The sequence below is a fragment of the Panthera pardus genome, unplaced genomic scaffold, assembly GCF_024362965.1.
Source record: "Panthera pardus isolate Hobbes unplaced genomic scaffold, ASM2436296v1 HiC_scaffold_27, whole genome shotgun sequence".
Lineage (NCBI taxonomy): Eukaryota > Metazoa > Chordata > Mammalia > Carnivora > Felidae > Panthera > Panthera pardus.
Window position 1 is genome coordinate 38,656,557 of NW_026526843.1, and position 13,204 is coordinate 38,669,760.

At 34.4% G+C, this 13,204-nt stretch overlaps 1 pseudogene; it reads left to right on the forward strand.

Moving 5' to 3' along the window:
- Nucleotides 1-5,693: 5,693 nt before the first annotated feature.
- LOC128773911 (glyceraldehyde-3-phosphate dehydrogenase-like) lies at nt 5,694-6,262 on the forward strand (annotated as a pseudogene).
- Nucleotides 6,263-13,204: the final 6,942 nt, after the last annotated feature.

Genomic DNA, 13,204 nt, shown 5'->3' on the forward strand with positions numbered 1-13,204 from the left:
AAAAAATGTAAAATGTGTTAACAAGTTAGTAGCCTATGTCTACTTTACAGAAAACTTGACCAGAAAACACAGTTTTTCCCCCAAAATAGAAATTAGGCAATGTTATAATTTTGGAGGTTTTTACTTATCTACAAATAAATTTGTAAAACATTTCATTGAGAATAAATATAGAATTGAGATTTGCATAAAACAAATGGCTACTTCATATAATGAAGTTTCTATGAATGTAAATAAAAGAATATGATTTTCAGAGGACAGAAATATCCAAAGGAACTACTGCGTAACAGTAATTATGTTTTGCATACTAGCTTAAGCAAGAAAACTAGAATCATCAATCACTTAATTATTCACTTTTAGGTGAAAGAGTGATGATAAAATGTAGATGCTGTTGTTTTTTAAACATACCTTTACAAGTTAAGAGCCTACAAGAATACCTTTTAAAATCACTTAAAAAGATAAAAAATCAATGAAAACTACAATCCTTTGTTGAAAGAAATCGAAGAAGACAAAAATAAGTGGAAGGACATCTATGTTCATAGACTGGAATTGTTAATAGCTGATATTGTTAAAATGTCCATGCTACCCAAAGCCATCTATAGATTCAACACAATCCCTATAAAAATCACAATGGCATTTTTCACAGAAATAGAAAAAGCAACCCTAAAACTCACATGAAACCACAACAGAGTCTGAACAGCCAAAGCAATCAAGAAAAAAACAAAGCTGGAGGCATCACACATCTTGATTTCAAACTATATTACAAAGCTGTAATTAAAACAGTGTGGTACTGATATAAAAATAGACATATAGATCAATGGAACAAAACAGAGAACCCAGAATGTATGTAGAGGAAATACTTGAGACATATAATTATGTTAAATGTGTGATAGTAAAAGGGTGTCAACATTCAGGGCAACATGGAAGCCATGTGTTGAAGACTCTTGTGCTTTCTCAGCTAAGTCTTGAATAACAACATAAAGGAGAGCTATACCACCAACCTGAAAAATCTCTCACAACTGTTAGAAGAGAAAGAAAATATTTATATAGTGCTAATGTGATAAAATTTTGGAATCTATTTGTTACTGCAGCCTGGTATATCATAACTAAAAGGAAGAAATACCTTAACTGTGCCTGGGGAAGTAAGTAAAACTTAAAGTTTTACTTGAGAATGACAAAGTAATATTTGAGAATATTACTTGGGCCTTGGGAAATGAATGAGTTCTCTTTGTGGCAATGAAGGGAACAGAGATTCCAGGCAGAAGGAATAGCATGCCCAAGTGCCTATAGGCACAATGTGATGTGGGAATTGCAAGATGTATATAGATGGAACATGGGAAAATGAGAGAGACACAGAGAGAAAGTGATAAGAAAGGAGGCTGAAGAGTAGATAAGGACTAACTTTGAAGGGTCTTTTATGTATGTAAACAATTTAACTTTATCTTTTGGGTACTGAGAAAACAGTGAAGGTCTTTAAGCTGGGAAGTAAAACAATCAAGATAGTAGATGAGATATGTAACTAGAGGCACTAATGGTGATTAAGTTTTGGTTGCATAGAGGATAGATCTTTTTAACTACTCCATCTTTAAGTTCTGTCATAATCAAGATCAGAAATTTGTTAGAATTATACCCACTACTGAAAAGAAAACACATGCATATTCAAAAAGATCTTACAAAGAAAGGTTTAGCATAGAGGCAGAAGAATTCAAACTCCAAGGTTTATTTAAAATGATATTCTTAACATTGGAGATGATCATATTAATCTGAATAAGGCTTTTCTCCCCAAATTCCTAATATTTTGCAAATTCCATAATTACTGAATATTAGACTTTTGGTTTCAGGAATATTAAAAGCCTCAGTTAGCACTGTACATACAAAGAGGCTGACAGAACAAAATATAAAGTTTATTTCATCTCTCACATTGTATAAAGTATATTATATAATAATAGTGTCTGTTTCAGATTTAGAAATCCTAACATTGATATTTGGATCATTCACAACATTAAATTATTCTTTTTAAAGTTATTTCTTTTATGTCTAAAATAGCATTTAAGTGAGTGCAGTAGATTCCATTTCTGTTTAATATTATAGCTAGCCACAGATGTCAAAAAATTATTACCTGTCTATAGAGAACAACTCTTTATTTATAGCATAAATTGGCAGAAATGTTAGATTGTAATAGTACATAAATACTTTTCCATAGTGTAAGGGCACAATAAAAGCTTTTATTAAGATTTAGGGAACTCAATATAAATATAAAAGCATGGAAATGTCATAAATTCAGAAATTACGAAGATGAACTGAGGATGACTTTTTCCACTTCAAATTATGGCCTTGTTTGACAAGCTCATGACAAATTAATCTTTTGCTTCAGAAACTCCAGGCTTTTCAAATTATCATATCACTAAAGAATATTATACCACCAGGATAACTGCAAAACAGAAGCCATTTCATATTTCTACAGTCTCTCTGAGAGAGAGAGAGAGAGAGAAAGAGAGAGAGAGAGAGAGAGAGAGAGAGAGAGAGAGAGAGAGAGAGAGAGATAGTTCTCCCCTAATCACAAAGACAAGGAAATTTCTAAAGATATGACAGGTATCATTCACTAATCACAATACACCTTCATCTTTTGAAAGACTGAGTCCTTATAATCCATAGAAATTGCCAAGATGTGTAATATGGCTTTCATTCAGATTTATCACAGCTATAAAGAAAGATATTACTGAAGATTTTGATAACCTATTTTCCAGCACAGTGGTAAGAGAAGATGCCTTTAAAGGCTTTCTCTTTAAAAATGAAGCAATGAATAATATCAAAAGGTTGAAAAATTATCTTTTGTAATCTCTTTTTCAAGTAGAAAGGAAATAAAGTTGATAGTAATGATTATAAGATAATGTATTTGCTTTTAATTATTGACATGTTGTTTCTAGTCCTTCAGGATCAACTGTATTATTAATGATGACTACCCTAAAAGGAAACTAAGTGTTCAGACCAAAAAATAGTAGAATGTATTTTTGTTGTACACAAAATATACGAAAATATAAAACTACGGTCTTTTCTGTTTTCTCAAAAGGTTTCATTTTAGCAACAAAACAGAATATGTGCCCAGAATGACCCTCCATCTGAAAACAACAAAAAGAATTCATCAAATATTTTCAGTGCCTCTTATGCTCTGGCAAAAGGTGAGGAATAGTTTGGCTAGGTATTAAAAAAATATGGTTTCTGTGTATAGAATTGTTGAATCACTATATTGTCCACATGAAATTAATATAGCACTGTATGTTAACTATACTGGAATTAAAATTTTAAAAACTTAAAAAACATATGGCTTCCCAGAAAGTTAAGTAGAACGCTGAAGCTTTCATCTTGATAATACTAAACTGGGTGGAATTAAGCATTATTTTGTGCATATTTAAAGGGCACAGGGAACAGAAGACAAAGCCCAGGGCCTCCTCAGGTGTGGAATTAAACAAAAGGTCCTTATACAAATCTTGAATCCCCAATTTCTGAGGTCATTTAAGAGTAATCTAAAAATAAATCTGTCTTTTCAATAATCAAAAGGAATATATTTCCTGTCTTGAGCCTTGGAGCTGAATGATGATGGAAAAATAGAAGAAAATATGGGGGGGGGGGGAAAGCACCTTATGTATAAAGAAGGAGGGATAAAAATTATAAGAATTATTGGAGCCTTGGAGCTGAATGATGATGGAAAAATAGAGGAAAATGTAGAGGGGGGGAAGCACCTCATGTATAAAGAAGGAGGGATAAGAAGAGATAAAAATTCCCCTTCAGAAACCATGCAGTAAGAAGAAAGTGATTTAAAATACTAAAGTGCTAGGGGCGCCTGGGTGGCTCAGTCGGCTCAGGTCATGATCTCGCGGTCTGTAAGTTTGAGCCCTGTGTTGGGCTCTGTGCTGACACCTCAGAGCCTGGACCCTGCTTCGGATTCTGTGTCTCCCTCTCTCTCTGCCCCTCTCCCGCTAATGCTCTATCTCTCTCTGTCAAAAATAAATAAAACATTTTTTAAAAATGTTTTAAATACTAAAGTGCTAAAAGAAACAAATCATCAACCCAGGATTCTGTGCCCAGTGAAATGATTAATCAAAAGTGAAAGAGTAGCGGCACCTGGCTGGCTCAGTTGGTAGAATGTGCAACTCTTGATCTCAGGGTTGTGAGTTCGAGCCCAATGTTGGGTGCAAAGATTACTTAAAAATAAAATCTTTTTAAAAAAGCAAAAGAGTGGGGCACCTGGGTGGCTCAGTCAGTTAAGTGTCTGACTTTGGCTCAGGTCATGATCTCGCAGTTCGTGAGTTCAAGCCCCACGTCGGACTCTGTGCTGACAGCTCAGAGCCTGGAGCCTGCTTTGGATTCTGTGTCTCCCTCTCTCTCTGCATCTCCCCTACTCATGCTCTGTCTCTCAAAAGTAAATAAATAAACAGTTAAAGAAGAAGAAGAAGAAGAAGAAGAAGAAGAAGAAGAAGAAGAAGAAGCAGCAGCAGCGGAGCGCCTGGGTGGTTCAGTAGGTTGAGCATCTGACTTCAGCTCAGGTCATGATCTCACGGTCTGTGAGTTTGAGCCCCACCTCAGGCTCTCTGCTGACAGCTCACAGCCTGGAGCCTGCTTCAGATTCTGTGTTTTCCCCTCTCTCTGTCCCTCCACCATTCACACTCTATCTCTCTCTCAAAAATAAATAAACACTAAAAAAATTTTTAAAGCGAAAGAGTAATACATTCTCAGACAAAAATTGAGGGAATTTGTTGCTACTAGATCTGCCTTGGAAGAAATGATTTTAAAAGTTCTTCAGGAAGAACAAAAATGATATAAATCAGAAACTCAGATCTACGTGAAGAAAGGAAAAACATTAGAGCAGCATTAGGAATAAAGGTAAAATAAAACCTTTTATTTCTCTTATGGTTAATCAATCTAACAAGTAACACTTTGTTCAAAATATTAGCAACAATATATTCAGTGATATAGCTTATAGATAAATGAAATGAATGATAACAATACTATGAGGGACAGGAAGGAGAAAATGGGAATACTTTGTTATAAGGTATTTGTACTCTGCATGTAGTAGTAGACTATTATTTGAAAGTAGACTTGAATTAGTTGTAAATGTATCTTGCAAAAGAATGGAAAACCACTAAAAAGTAAAAGAGAAATGTAATTGATATGCTAAGAACAGAGAAAAAAGGAAATCAGTCAAAATACTCAAAACCAGAGAAGACAGAAAAAGAGTGAAAGACCAAAAAAATAACAAAGAACAAGGGCAAGTAATAGAAAACAATAACAAATGTGGTTGATGCAAATTCAACTATAATAATAATCACTGTTAATCAATAGATTAAATATACCAGTTAAAGACAGAAATTGTCAAAATGCATCAAAAAACAAGACCCAACTATATTGTCTACAAAAAGACACTTTAAATGTGAAGACATATATAGATTAAAAGTAAAGGGACAGAGAAAGATACAACATGCTAAAAGTAAACAAAAGAAAGTCAGAGTAGCTTTATTAATATCAGACAAAGCAGACTTCAGAGCAAGGAAAATTATTACAGATAAAGAAGGGCATTACATAATGATAAAAGTTCAACTCTCCAGAAAGAGATAGCAATCCTTAATGTGTGTGCAACTAACAACAGTGTCTAAATATGTAAGGCAAAAACTGATAGAACTTCAAGGAGAAATCGATGAATCCACTATTATAGCTGGACCACCAACTACTTGGCCCCTCTGGCCAAAGTCATCCATGACAACTTTAGCATCATGGAGGGACTCATGACCACAGTCTATGCTATCACTACCACCCAAAAGGTTGTGGATGGCCACTCTGGAAAGCTGTGGTGTGATGGCTGATGGGCTGCCCACAACATTATCCCTGCTTCTACTGGTGCTGCCAAGGCTGTGAGCAAGGTTATTTCTGAGCTGAATCAGAAGCTTACTGGTATGGCCTTACATGTTCCCATCCCCAGTGTGTCAGTCATAGATCCGACCTGCTGCCTGGAGAAAGCTGCCAAATACAATGACATAAAAAATGTGGTGAAGCAGGCACCAGAGGTCCCCCTCGAGGGCATCCAAGGTACAATGAGGACCAAGTTGTCTCCTGTGACCTTAACAGTGATACCCACTCTTACACCTCTGATGCTAGGGCTGGTATTGCTCTCAATGACCACTTAGTCTAGCTCATTTCCTGGTACTACAGTGAATTTGGCTACAGCAACCAGGTGATGGACCTTATGGTCCACATGGCCTCCAAGGAGTAAGAGCCCCCTGAACTACCAGCCCCAGTGACAGCACAAGAGGAAGAGAGAATCTCTCAGCTACTGAAGAGTCCTTGCCCCAACTCATCCCTCAACACACTGAGAATCCCCAACCTCAATAAAGTTTCAATCTCAGAACCCCTGTAGAAAGGGACAAACTTAGGGAGCCCAACTTTGTCATGTACTATCAATAAAGTGCACTGTACCCAGCCAAAAAAAGAAAAAGCATTTGATAAAATCCAACACGATTCATTATAGAAACTCTTAGCAAAGTATGAGTCAAGAGGAACTTCTTCGACCTGATAAAGAACATCTACCAACAGCCAATAGATGACATCTTCTCTAATGGTAAGAAAATAGATGCTTTTCCCCTAAAATCAGAAACAAAGTCAGGCTGCCCATCTCACCATTCAACATCATTCCTATTCAACATCATACTGAAAGTCCTAGATAATGCAATATGGCAAGAAAAGGAATACAGGTCGGGAAGGAAGAAATAAAACTGTCTTTGTTCACAGATGATATGATTGTGTTGAAAAACCCAAAGAATCAACCAAAAGGCTCCTGACCAAGAAGCAACTATAGCAAGGTTACAAGGATAAAACACAAAAAGCACAAATTGGAATTTGAAATTAAAAACAATAATGGGGATCCTGGATGGCTCAGTTAGAAGAGCATGCAACTCCTCATCTCAGTGTCATGAGTTCAAGCCCCGTGTTGTATGTAGAACTTGCTTAAAAAAAAAAAAAAACCAACAATATCATTGTTGTATATGGTATCATGCACTTTAAAATATGTGAATATGATATATCCCATGTTAAGTACCCTTAACAAAACAAAACAAAATGCAAAAGAACACAATGAAATGTTTGGAGGTAATGGTTATGCTTAATACCCTGGTTGTGGTGATAAGTATCACAAATATATTTATATGCCCAAACTCATTAGACATATACATTTAATATGTGCAATTTTTTTGTAGTAAACCTCAGTAAACCTAAAAAAGTGTTTTAAACACAATGCATTTAGCACCAAGAAAATGAAATACTTAGATATAAATCTAACAAAATATGTGCAAGGTATAAATCTAACAAAATATGTGCAAGATTTATATGAGGAAAGCTATAAAACTCTGATAGAAAAAATCAAAGAATATCTAAATAGAAAGATATTCCATCTACAGAGATAGGAAGAAATAATATTATCAAGATATCAGTTCTCTCCAACTTGATCTATAGATTAGATCTATATATATATATATAATCCCAATGAAAATCCCATCAGTTATTTTATGTGTATCAAAAAAACTAATCCTAAAGTTTATATGAAAATGTAAAAGTTAGGGCGCCTGAGTGGCTCAGTTGGTTGGGTGTCTGACTCTTGGTTTTGGCTCAGGTCATGATCTCACAAACTGTGAGATAGAGCCCCACACCAGGCTCCATGCTGTCAGCATGGGATTCTCTCTCTCTGCCCCTCCCCTGCTTGTGTGTGTGCATGCACATGTGCTCTCTCAAAGAGAACAAAATATTGAAAGAGAATAAAGTCAGAAGGCTGACACTATCTGGCTTCAAGACTTACTATAAAGCTACTTTAATCAAGACAGTGTAATATTGGTGAAAACAATAGACAAATAGATCAATGGAATAGAGAGACCAGAAATAGACCCACACAACTATAGTCAACTGATCTTTGATAAAGGAGCTAAGACAATCAGTGTAAAAAAGATAATCTTTTCAAGAAATAGTGCTGGAACAACTAGACACTCACATGCAAAAATATTCATATAGATGCAAACTTTAAGCCTTTCACAAAAATTAACCCCAAATGGATTATAAACCTAAAAGTAAAATGCAAAACTATAGAACTCCTAGAAGATAACAAGAGAAAATCTATGTGGCTTTTGATTTGTCAATAACTTCATAGAACACAATACCAAAAGCGCAATCCATAAAAGAAAAAATTAATAAGTTAGACTTCATTAAAATTAAAAACTTCTGCTCTACAGTAGTTGCTGTTAACAGACAAGCCACAGACTGGGAGAAAATCTCTGTAAAACATATCAGACAAAGAACAGGTATCCGAAATATATAAAGAGCTCTTAAAATTTAACAGCATTAAAAAAACAGAATTTTAAGATGGGCAAAATATCTCACAAGATACCTCACCAAAGAAGATATACAGATGGCAGGAAGCCTATGAAAAGATGCTCAAAGTCATATATCATTAGGGAAATGCAAATTAGAACACTGAGATACCACTACACACCCATTAAAATGACCAAAATCCACAACACTGACAACAATAAATGCTAGAGAGGATGTGGAGCAATAGGAACTCTCTTTCATTGCTAGTGGGAATGCAAAGTGGTACAGCTGCTTTGGAAGATAGTTTGACAGTTTCTTACAAAATCAGACATAATTTTACCATATTTTCCAGCAACTGTGCTCCTTTGTATTTTACCCAAATTGGTTGAAAACTTATTTCTATACCAAAACCTGCACACAGGGGTGCCTGGCTGGCTCAGTCTGTAGAGCATGCAACTCTTGATCTCAGGGTTGTAAGTCTGAGTCCCACATTGGGTGTAGAGATTATTTTTAAAAAATAAAATCTTGAAAAAAACCCTGCATACAAATGTTTATAGAAGATGTATTCACAACTGCCAAAATTGGAAACAATAGGTGAATGAATAAACAAAGCATCCATACAATGGAATGTTATTCAGTGATAAAAAGAAATGAAGTATCATGACATGAAAAGACATGGAAGAACCCTAAATGCATACTGCTAACTGAAAGAAGCCAACCTGAAAGGCTATACATTGTGTGATCCCACCTATATGACATTTTGGAAAAGACAAAACTATTGAGAGAGTGAAAAGATCAGTGGTTGCCAGGAATTTGGAGGGGATGGGCAGATGAATAGTTGAAGCACAGGAGGCTTTCAGGGCAGTGAACTTTCTGTATGATACTATTAATAATTGATATATGTTAATATACATTTATCAAAACCTGTAGAATTTACAACACAGAAACTGAACCTTAATGTCAACTATGGACCTTGTAATCCAAGATGTTAAAGATAAAGGAAACTGCAGGGAAATGAGGAGCATATAGGAACTCTCTACACCTTTGGCTAAAACTTTTTCTGTAAACCTAAAATTGCTTAAAAGGTCTATTAATTATAATTTTAAGAAAAGAATGAAGATCTCTTAACATTAGTTCCAGGACATACTGTTAAGTAGATGGAAAAAGCAAAGTGTAAAAGTGTATTGTAAATTATATTTTGTGTAAGAAATAAGGATAAATATAAATATAAAAGGATATATATATGTATATATATATACGTATATATATATATATGTATATATATACATACGTATATATATATACATATATATATATACGTATGTATATATATATATGCAAAAGGAAGCATAGAGCATAGAAAGCAGAAATAATGAGATTTGTACTATGGCCAAGTGGTGGTGCAGGTGGTGCAGAAAGGATAAGGGATGGAAGAGGAATTGAGGATGGAGGTAATTACACTTTTCTGAGTATTCTTTTCTCTATGGTTCTGACTTTGGGAACCATATCAATGTTTCACATACTAAAAAAAAAAAAAAAAAAAAAAAAAAGGATGGGGCGGGGGCACCTGGGTGGTTCAGCCAATTAAGCACCGGACTTGGGCTCAGGTCACAATCTGGTGATCTGTGAGTTAAAGCCCAGCGTTGGGCTCTGTGCTGACAGCTGGGAACCTGGAACCTGCTCCAGATTCTGTGTCCCCCTTTTACTGCCCCTCTCCCACTTGTGCTCTTTCTCACTCTGTCTCTCAAAAATAAACATTAAAAAAAAGGATGGGGAAAAACAGAAAATAAAATGAAAATAGAAACAAATGAACCTAGCTTATAACAAAGCTGAAGGAAGGGGCAGAATAAACTCAAATAATGTTTGAACATAGTGTTTTGACTACATGTCCTCAAACTAAAAACAATGACAACAATAGCAACAACAACAAAACCTGCAAACAAATAGTGAATATAAGTTATGGGGGGGGGGGTTTCACAGTGAAATGGGTTGGCAATCATAAAACTGCTTCCTCTGCATTCTAGGATTGAGCAAATGAGTAATTATATTATGGATAATGGGAGCCAGATATCTCACTGTTGGAAAAAGGAGTTTCAACTGTGAAAAGTGGGAAAGCTAGAATCAGCTCTGTGGTGTTGGACTAGAATTAAAGCTTTCAGTGTGAAGTCTTGGATTTTCACACACACACACACACACATATAATTTATATATACATACAGATAATTAATTTATATATACAATACATGCATATATATTTCATTTCTTACCACTATATATTATAACATTATAAATTGAAATAAAAAATTTGCATCTTATGTACTTTGTACTTCTATATATATAGTAGCTTGACCTATATACATACAGAGGACCTGGAAGCAAAGACACCTGCAGTAGCAATGAACACACATAGTAACACAGAACTCCTTGAAGAAATGGCTCGCTCATTCCAGAGCAGGAGCTGGGTAATTAAAAAATGATTTTGGAGTATCTCATAAAGTCAGAAAGCAAGGAAGTGCTCAAATAATAATAAGCACATGGCAAAGGGATATAAGCGTCTGATGAAAGGGCTTTCATTAGCCAAATCTAAGATTGTTGAAATATCAAAATACATAATGAGAGTGATAAATTATAACCTGTCAAATAAAATAAGAATACATGAATGCATACTACTATAAGTAAATAAATACATAAAGAGCAAAATATATTTTTACATTAGAATGCCAATTAATGAATGTAGAAGGAATTATGCATTTAAAAATCAAAATTTGGAAGCCAAACTATCATGGTAATAATTGGCCAGGTAAGAATTTCCTGGGAATGCTAAAACAAGTGGGTGAAAGTTTAAGGAGGAGTAGGATATTTACATAATTTCAAAATCTCTCTCTCTAACATATTTGTTACTTACAAATTGAAAAATGGGAAGCTAGGGGCACTTGGGTGGCTCAGTCGGTTAAGCGTCCAACTTCAGCTCAGGTCATGATCTCACAGCTCATGAGTTTGAGCCCCACATTGGGCTCTGTGGTGACAGCTCAAAGCCTGAATCCTGCTTTGGATTCTGTTTCCCTCTCTCTCTGCCCCTCCCCTACACGCATTCTGTGTCTGTCTGTCTGTCTGTCTCCCTCTCTCTCAAAAATAAATAAGCATTAAAAAAATTAAATTGAAAAATGGGAAACTTATAGTGGAGAAATTTGGTAGATTCTACCTTATCCAATAAATCAAAATTAATATCAACAGAAATGGACAAACCAGCATTGTTGACACCTCACCTTAGAAGGACACAATATTAATTCTGTGGTACTCCTGCCAAAACGTGTAGCCTGAATCTAGTCATGGAAAAAAAAAATAAACATATTTTGACAGTATTCTACAAAAATAACTAGCTTAAACTCTCCAAAAGTATCAAGGTCATTAAAGACAAAGAAAGAATAAGGAACTATTCTAGATTAAAGGAGGCTAAAGAGACATCACAAATAAATGTGATGTGTGATCCTGAGTTGGAACCTGGACCGGAAAACAAAAATCTTTTTCTATAAATGACATTATTAGCATAAATGGCAAAATTTGAAAGAGGTTTGTAGATTAGATTACAGAATGAGCCAATGTTAATTTCCTAATTTTTATATTTGCTGTGTGGTAATGTATGAAAATACATACAAATATTTAAGGATAAATAGTCATTATATCTACAGTGTACTTCCAAACAGCTTCAAATATATATCTCTTAAGTTCGTAAAATAACAGCAAAATAAGCCCAGATAATATAGAAAGAAATAATAATGAACAAAAGCATAAGTTAATGAACTAGACAAAAGCAAACAATAAAGAATTAATGAAAACAAAAGACAATTCTTTGAAAAGACCAATGGAACTAATGAAATTACTGTCAAGATTGAACAAGGAAAAATAAGATAAAAGACAGAAATAAACAATATTAGGAATGAAATGGGGTACCTAATTATAGATATCGCAGAAACAAAAAAATATAAAATATATAATAAAATTATGCCAATAAATTGTATCAATCTGTATAAACCATAGATAGATATACCTTACCAAAACCGAACTGGAAAGATTATATGTGTATGTATGTGTGTGTGTGTGTGTGTGTGTGTATATGTTGCAAAAATTGAACTGGAAAGAAAAGAAATAGAAAAACTGAATGGTTTTATAACCTTTAGGTAAATGAGTAATTATTCAAAAATATATATACAAAAAAAGTCTAGTTCCACAAGGTTTATCAGTGAACAATAATTCACATTCAAAGAACAAAGAATTCCAATCTCACATAAACCAGGCAAAGTCAATCTCATTCATGAACCAAGACACAAAAATTATTTTTAAAAATTACCAAATCAAATCTGGAATTGTGTAAAAAATAGCATATCATGGAAAGAAGGTATTTATTCAAAGAATTAACAATTTACTATTTTTATACCAAATACAGTAATACCTCCTTATCTGCAGTTTCACTCTCTGTATTTTCAGTTCTCCGTGGTCAACCACTTTCCAGAAGCATATGTATCGTCAGAAGGTCATTGTTTGCCTAACATTACACCACAATGGCTACAGAATTCATCTCATTTCACCTCATCACATAGGCATTTTATCATCTCACATTGTCACAAGAATAAAGATGAGTCCAGTATAATAAGAAATTTGGAAAAAGACCACATTCATATAACTTTTATTAGAGTCCATTGTTATTAATTATTATTAATCTCTTACTGTGCCTGATTTATAAATTCAACTTTATTGTAAGCAAATATGTATAGGAAAAACATAGTATACATAGGATTTGGTACTGTCCACAGTTTCAGGCATCCACTGCTGGTCTTGGAATGTAACCCCCTGGGATAAGGGG